We start from the raw sequence: 7,081 nt of genomic DNA on the forward strand, positions 1-7,081 counted from the left end.
CCTTTTCCATGATAACGATGACTCAGTAGTAGCCCAATGCAGTACGTTGGGGGCATTGGAAAAACTGATCATCCCAGCACCCAAACAAAGAAAAAAGAGTAGTCTTTGTTAGAAGAGTAAGGGAAACCTCCTATTGCCTAACTGCCTTTTCTTGAGAATGTGTCTCTCTTTTCATCTAAATAACATTAAGAAGAATTTTCAAAAGAGGAAAGATTTCATAGTAGCAGTGCTCGACGTCTTCTCTGTAGGCTCCACAGGTCTCCGTTTTTAACCGGTTGTTTTAGATTTAGTTTGTAGATCTAGATCTAGATCCAGATCTAGTCTCTTCAACCTTAGATCTGATCATTTTTTTCAGCCAAGGCGTGTTTTCCGAAGGGATGTCTACGATGTTGTACTTCTCCACTGCTGCTTGTAGGGGTTTTTGTTTTTGTTTTTGTTTTTGTTTTTTGTTGTTGTTGTTGTTGTTGTTTGTTTGTCGTTGTTGTTTTTATTTTATGGTCCTAGCCGTTGGGCTGAGAACGTGAATAATGCTTCTGGCTTTTGAGTCGAGAGGAGAATGGTTTGGGTGTGAATATTTTGCTCATACTTGAGAAATGACTTCTTGTGCTCTCGGAAGGAGTCTGTGTTAGCCGATCTCCTCTATAATTTAAAGATCGGGTTGGGATAGCGGATGTTTGACGTCATAGATTGGTTTTTCATTGTAAGATCTGTTATGTTTTCGATTTTTTTACATGTAATTTTTTATCTTTGGCTATGATCTTGCAGAACTGTATGTTCTATGATTGTAAGAGCTTTTATGCTCTTGACCACTATTAATGAAATCAGATTGATTTTCTCTAAAAAAAAAAAAAATAGTAAAAAATTTATTTATTTTTTTGGGTAAATACCATTTGCCCCCATGAACTACAGCGTCTTGACACTTTTCCCTCATGAACTACCAACTATGACACCTTATCCCATCAAACTACCATCTTATAACAAAAAGTCTCATTTCGTCAGTCAAAAAGGTTAAAATTGACAGTTAACGGTCATGTGCAAGTCATGTGTCATTTAAATTTTTTTTTTTTTTTTTTTTTTTTTTTTTTTTTTTTCACTTTTGCCCTCACTTGAAACAAATAAAGTTAATATGTTTAGAGGGTATCATCATCATTTTGTTGGTCTGAAGTGAGGGCAAAAGTAAAAATTTTGTTTTTTTAATGGCACAGGACCGTTGACCGTCAATTTTAACCCCTTTGACTAATGAAATAGGGCTTTTTGTCATAAGATGATAGTTTGATGGGGTCAGGTATCATAGTTAATAGTTCATAAGGAAAAAATGTCAAGATGCTGTAGTTCATAGGAGCAAAAGATAATTATCTCTATTTTTTTTTTAAAAAAAAAAAAAATAGAAAAGGAAAGAAAATCAAGATCTCCGAAATATTGCATTAGTTTGAGAAGGTAAAATAAAAGATATTATACATGCAGATGCAGTGCAGAGAAACATCCCCATACAATGAATGTTCCAAGAAATGAAGATGATTTATGTTTGTATTCCATTAAAAGAAAACAAATATTAAGCTAGCGATGACAAGGTTGGTTTTTCCAGGCAATTCTTAGATGGACGGTAAATATATAATAATATTTGAGAATGCAACCGAGTCATTGAAGAAGACCAAACACTAATCCTGAATCTGGACTAGTAAATGTCTCAAATGGATGATGAATCCCCCCTCTCTCTCTTGTCCTTATTATGCTTACGTCCTCACCAATGACTTGGTAGATAAAGTAATTTGTTAGAGGAGTATTATTTTATTTTATTTTAATAAATTATTATACGACGGTTATACAATTGAGATGACGTAACATTGAAACACATATTTCTCTCTTTTATATATATATATATATATATATATATATATTACACAATGGATGTAAAAATGTCTATTATTCTTTGAATTAATCTTTATTAAAAAATAATAATCTTTATTAGAATGGGGGTGGAATGCGAATATTGATTTAGTCTACTTTTACTATATATATTGCCGCGTAATTTGTGAGTGGATGGATATATGCTACGAATCATATTGAAAATTCAAAGAAAGGTAGTTTCTTCTAATTGTACAAAGTGTTAAGATACAGACCCCAAGAAAAGTAGGAAGGTGTGGGGAGAGAGGGTTGATAGGTAGATCCAATGATTCTAGCCCTCCCTTGCATTATTCCTAATAATCCTACCCACTTTCTGAGTAGCCAATCATAACTTGTGCCCATGCCTCTACAAGCCATAGGACCTCCATCCTCGCAAGGCCAACCCAACTCATATTCAATGCACCCTCAACCTCACCATTATTAAACCATGCACACTTTTAACCCACCCCACCTCCTTTCTTTTTTTTTTCTTTTTTTTTTATTTTTATTTTTATTTTTTTAATATTTTATATTTTTTAAGTTTTAAACCATTATTTTCAACCCCATGTCTATCTACCCTTTAGCCATTATTCTTTTCTCGTATCTTCCAGGCTTCTCTTTTTACTTTTTTTTCTAGACTTCTCTTTTCACTTTTTTTTGGAAAAGTGAAAATTTCAGTTTATTCTCTTAAATTTGATAGTATTTTTTAATTCGAATACAAAGTTTTAATTTTAATTTTTTTTTTTTTTTTCAATTCGACCAATATTATTCTAAAATTCTAATATTGCCCATAATTTTTATTATATATATATATATATATATATATATATAAACAAATTTGGGTGTGCAAAAATGACCAGATGGCCAAAGGGGTGGCCAATTTTATTTTTTATTTTTTATTTTTTTATTAAAAATAAAAAAATTAGGAGCAATATGAAAAGTTTTGGATACAATTGGTCAAATTGCAAAAAATTGAAACTTTGAGGGGGGGATTGCAAAAATTGAAACTTTGATGTTCGAATTAAAAAACACCGTCAACTTTGAGAGGGTAAACTGTAATTTTTCCTTCAGAAAAATATATTTGAATCCCTTGAATTATTATTTATTTTGTATTTAAACCTTCAAACTTTAAAAAGTGACATTGGAGCCTCTCATACTATCATCGCGTATCAAATTAGACATTTTTCATTTCTCTCTCCAAAATACCCTTCAAGTTATTAAAAAATAACCATTCGAAACAAAAATTATTAAGAAAATTAAACCAAAAAAAAAAAAATGAAAACGCCAAAAAGGAATGGCCCTTTTGATATTAGCCACTTAATTTTATTTTATTTTTTCAAATTGTTATTTTTATATATTTTATTTTTTAATAACTTTAAGGGTATTTTGATATATATATATATATATATTGACACGCGATGATAGTATGTGGGGGCGTCGATACCACTTTTTAAAGTTTTGAGGCATAATTTTAAAATGGGTGATAGTTTAGGAGTCTAAAATATATTTTTTCCTCACTTTTTTTTTTTTTCAATAAAAAATCACTTAACCTCCATAAACTTTCATTACATTTGCAAATATCACTCAAAGTTAAAAAAAAAAAAAAAAAAAAAAAAAAAAAAAAACTCTCAATTTAATCATTTAATACATCAAAATCTCACCCTCAGTTAGGGTTTAAATCTTAACAGAGTACTTCAGAAATTCTAAAAGTATCCTTATTCTAAAAAAAAAAGGTATGGTCCGCCTTGTTTGTGACCCGTGGGTCACCAGACCCACAACGGGGTCTGGTAACCTAGGGTTGTGGCCTTGTGGGTCACCTTCTGAATCACAACGAGCCACAAGGTGGCCCCTGTTGGGTCAAAATGTGATCCCTTGCCATGGGTCACCAATCACTTTTTCTTTTTTTTTCTTTTTCCTTTAAAGCAAATTAATGTGATTTTGTAATTTTATAAGGTTTTTAGAGGTAAGAGGGTCATTTTATCTTTTGACCGTTTGACTTAGCCTCAAACCTTAATGAGGGGAATAAGATTGCAAAAAATTAAAAGTTTGATATACTAAATTGCAATTTTTTTTTTTAAGTTTAGGGGAATGATTGCAAATGTGATAAATGTGATGAAAGTTGAGGGGAGTTAAGTGAAGTTTAAGAGTATAAAGGTGGATGAGGTGCATGGGTGAAAAATGGTGTATGAAGGGTGAATATGGTGTATTTATAGGAGTGGGTGGAGTGTATAAGTTTGAATGATGTGACTAATAGGTTAAATTAGCTTTTCAAGCTTTATCAAACGTTTGGTGTACTACCTTCAAATGCTCAGTGTACTATTATATCAAGGGTTTTAGGGTTTTATTCGAACATTCCAAAGAAGCATCAAACGTTCAACTCGGGCTAAAATATTTAAATTGTTTGGGATATTTTAAATTACGAGTATTATTTTATAAAATTTGACTGAGTCGGATTAGATACAATTTATTTTATATTATTATTCAAAGATATTACACCTATAATCATGTATGATGTGATTTAAAAGAGCATTACTAAAAAAGCGATTGGACTGAAACTAACTAACATGAGGGCAAAGGGAAGACTATTTGATAACTCATTCGTTTTGTGTTTGTACACTATGCTGCAAGTTATGTAGCTTTTTGGATGCTGTAAGGGCACAACATGTTTTGTGGAGGTTAAGCCTTGTTATGAGATATTTGACTCAAGATGAATTAGAGATGCTTAATCTGATGTGACCAAATGAGTCGGGGACAATGAGACACTCATAGGGACGTTGCTATGTTAGTCCTTACAAGATTTGGTATGATACTCTTACAATTTTATTTTATTTTATTTTATTATTATTATTTTTTTTTTTTTTTGTAGTTGTGCTTTGATTAGTGGTTGCACAATCTATTTACTAGTATGAACATGCTAAAAAAAAAAAATTAAAAAAAAATTAAAAAAATAAATACAAAGAGATATATGGCTAGGTCATGCTTATTGTGTACAAGCGGGAAATATATGTAACTAAGGACAGAGTTTTCTTCTATAAAAATGACATGTGTCACTTTTCATGTGAGAAACATATGCTTTTTAAGTAGCAAGTGAAAAACACATACTTTTTTTAATAAAATTTCTTCCAACTTTATCATAACAATTAAAAAAAAAAAAGCATTTGTTTTTCACGTGTAGAGGACACATGTCATTTTTATAAAATAGGTTAGAGGAATTTTTTTCAACCAAATTTAGAGAAAAATTATGTCCTAATATTTAATGGCAAGCTGATGACAGTCGGTGGGCAGCCGCCCTTGCCATTTTGTAATGAACTATATGTTATGCATGCATTGAATGGGTTATACATAAAAATGGTGTGCAAAAACGACTTTGGTGGAAAGGGTGTTGCAACATGTGCAAAGGCAACCAAGAACAGAATTTCTCTCGCACTCCATTTTCCTGATCAAATTAATGCGAGGGATTAATTTAGACCGTGGAATGTGTGTGTTTTGCACTAGTTGTAAGCATCACCACTAGTAAAAACTAAAAACGATTTGAACGTGAAGGCAAATGGTAATATTTTGGGAAACTATCATGAAACAACCAATCAAAGATCTTGAAAGTGCATTTTTATGTTTTTTTAACAGAGTAACAATTTATGACAAACATGTCACACCAACTGTTGTATTATGTTTTAAGCAGCTTTCCTTTATTCTTTTGTTTTTAAATAACTGACACAAAAAACTACTTAAAACACACAGCATCAGTCCATTGCGACAGAAATACGATAAATGAGTGTGAAAAATATCATTACCTTTCTAACCCATCAAAATTATATAAGTTATTTACAACATCTTAATCCTTATAGCATAGCAATGGCAAGTGCGTATCCTATGTAATAGCAAGAAAAGTATTGGAGGAGAAGGGAGGGAGAAAGAGTCAGCAATTTGAGGTGTCACACGAAAAGAAGGTTTGAACAAATTAATATTGAAAGAGATGATCCACTGATTCTAACCCACACTTTGGGTTTTTTTATGTTTATGTTTCTCTTTCAATTTTGGACCCCACATTATATATAAATAAATAATAAATGATAGATCAAATTCATTGTACATCTCTCTCTCTCTCTCCCAAATTGTCTTCAAGAAATGAACCATATATTAATATATGTACGACATGGTCCCTCCCACAGCCAACTCTTGTACACTGTCAACCTTTACTAACGTATATGTTTGGTTCACTGCTTCTTCCCCTTCCTCTTCCTGCGAGGAAACCCATTTTTGACCACTGTGCATAGGGTCAAAACTCCGACCAGTTGACTTTAATTACATGGACTTTTAACTTTTAAGCCAAATACATGGATGGAGTTCACACTGGAATAAGGATGATTCTTTTTTATGCATTCATTTGATGACAATGCGTACAAGAATTTAATTTTTTTCTTTTTCTTTTTCTTTTTTTTTTTTTAAAAAAAAAAAAAAACTGAAATTGAATTATATTTCAATCAAATTTCCTAAAATACTTTGCTATAAAACATTTCCCAAAAGTCTTTCCTTTTTATTAAATAGAATTTGTCTCCATGGCTGACCGACCACCCATGCATGGAATGGATTTTTTGGGTTTCCAAATATATATATATATATATATATATATATTTTAAAGTGTGGGTTTTTGGGGGAAACATTTTTAGAGCTCTTCTATTTTATTTTATTTTTTTATTTTGTTAGAAATAGCTATTTTACATTTTTTAGAGGAATATTTATTCATTATTTTTTAGAGGAAATAGCCTGAAAATTGTTGTTTTCAATAATAATGGTGCAATCAAATAACATAATAGCTATTATATTTTTGGGTACCAAACATGCCCTTAAGCATCTCCAGCAGCTTAATTAGCCATTTTTTTCCCCTTTGATGGACTAGGCAAAATACTTTTTATGCTACGATAAATAGCCATTACTAATTTCTATCTATCATACTACATCAATAAAATATTGATTCTTTCTTTTTCTTCTTCTTTAAGAAAGCTATTAAAAAAAAACTTTGAAAATAATATCTAAATAAAATAAAGAATAGAACAGAAAATTTATTGGAGTGTGTATATAAAAAAATAATAGCTAAAATTAACATTTACACTTAATTAAGTATTTTAGCTACTACTCCCTTTGCAGCATGGTTCAAACGGCCTAGCGAATGGAGGCTTTCGGGACTTCTTTTAGACAG

The sequence above is a fragment of the Corylus avellana genome, chromosome 11, assembly GCF_965113065.1.
Source record: "Corylus avellana chromosome 11, dhCorAvel1.hap1.2, whole genome shotgun sequence".
Classification (NCBI taxonomy): domain Eukaryota; kingdom Viridiplantae; phylum Streptophyta; class Magnoliopsida; order Fagales; family Betulaceae; genus Corylus; species Corylus avellana.